This window comes from Galeopterus variegatus, unplaced genomic scaffold, assembly GCF_000696425.1.
Source record: "Galeopterus variegatus unplaced genomic scaffold, G_variegatus-3.0.2 Scaffold7198, whole genome shotgun sequence".
In the NCBI taxonomy this organism is placed as follows: Eukaryota; Metazoa; Chordata; class Mammalia; order Dermoptera; family Cynocephalidae; genus Galeopterus; species Galeopterus variegatus.
Window position 1 is genome coordinate 100,118 of NW_007733309.1, and position 1,001 is coordinate 101,118.

Sequence of the window (1,001 nt, forward strand, 5' to 3'; positions counted from 1 at the left end):
TGACTAGTCGGTTTGGGAAAGCCTCATTTCTGCTTGGTTGTGGCCAGACCAAAGTGCCATTCACCACTAAGTGGAATTGGGCTCCACCACCGTTGGCTAATCATTGAGAAATCTGTTTGGTGGGAGGAGAGGAAAAGGGAACAAGAGAGAGTGAATAGGGGTGCTGGGGGGGTTAGTGTCAAAGATAATTTTTCTTTTTTTTAATGGATGCGTTTGTTGATGATCCAAGGCTCTGGAAAGGAAGCTAGAGGAGACACTTCTTATTCAGTGCCTGTTGAGAGGAGGAATGGAGACATCATGTTCATCTCGAGGTAGATAGGAGATGTGGTCAAGACATCTTAATGGAAAAAGGGCTCTGCTGATGCAACAGCTTAATGACCTCAATATTTGAGTAATGTAGGAAGTAAGCCCCGGATACTGGTTAAAAAACCACAAATCTACATTTTTTTTTTAAAGAGGCAGTGAGAATCCTGGCAGACTTTACTTATTCATTTATTTATTTCAGCAACTAGCCAGTACAGGGATCTGAACCCTTGACCTTGGTATTACCAGTACCATGCTCTAACCAATTGAGCTAACCAGCCATACGTGTTCTTATCATAGATTTTTTTTTTTCATGTTGAGTTTCTGTCTTTCAGGTTGAAAATGAGTTTTTTGTTTGTTTGTTTTTTGGTTTTTTAGCAGCTACAGAGATCCCAACCCTTAACCTTGGTGTTATCAGCACCATGCCAGCCCTTAGGTTGCAAATCAAAAGTAACTAAAATGTTAATTTGGACTTGATGTAGGAACAATATGCTGGATATCCTTACTTAATCTTTACATGAAATGAAATTTTAAAATACTGTTTTGAGATGTTTTTGCGGTTATTAGAATATCTGTAAGCATAAATCAGATATCACAAATCTAGACATAGGTATCTCGGGTTATCATTTTAAATCAAATCTCAAAGCAAGACAACCATACTAATGTGCTAATCATGATCTGGGGTGCTAACTACCCTC

General features: G+C 38.8%; 1 non-coding gene across 1 annotated transcript; it reads right to left on the bottom strand.

Annotated features, from left to right (window-relative positions):
* Nucleotides 1-509: 509 nt before the first annotated feature.
* TRNAT-GGU lies at nt 510-584 on the bottom strand. The gene has a single exon. It is a non-coding gene; the product is annotated as a tRNA-Thr (tRNA).
* Nucleotides 585-1,001: the final 417 nt, after the last annotated feature.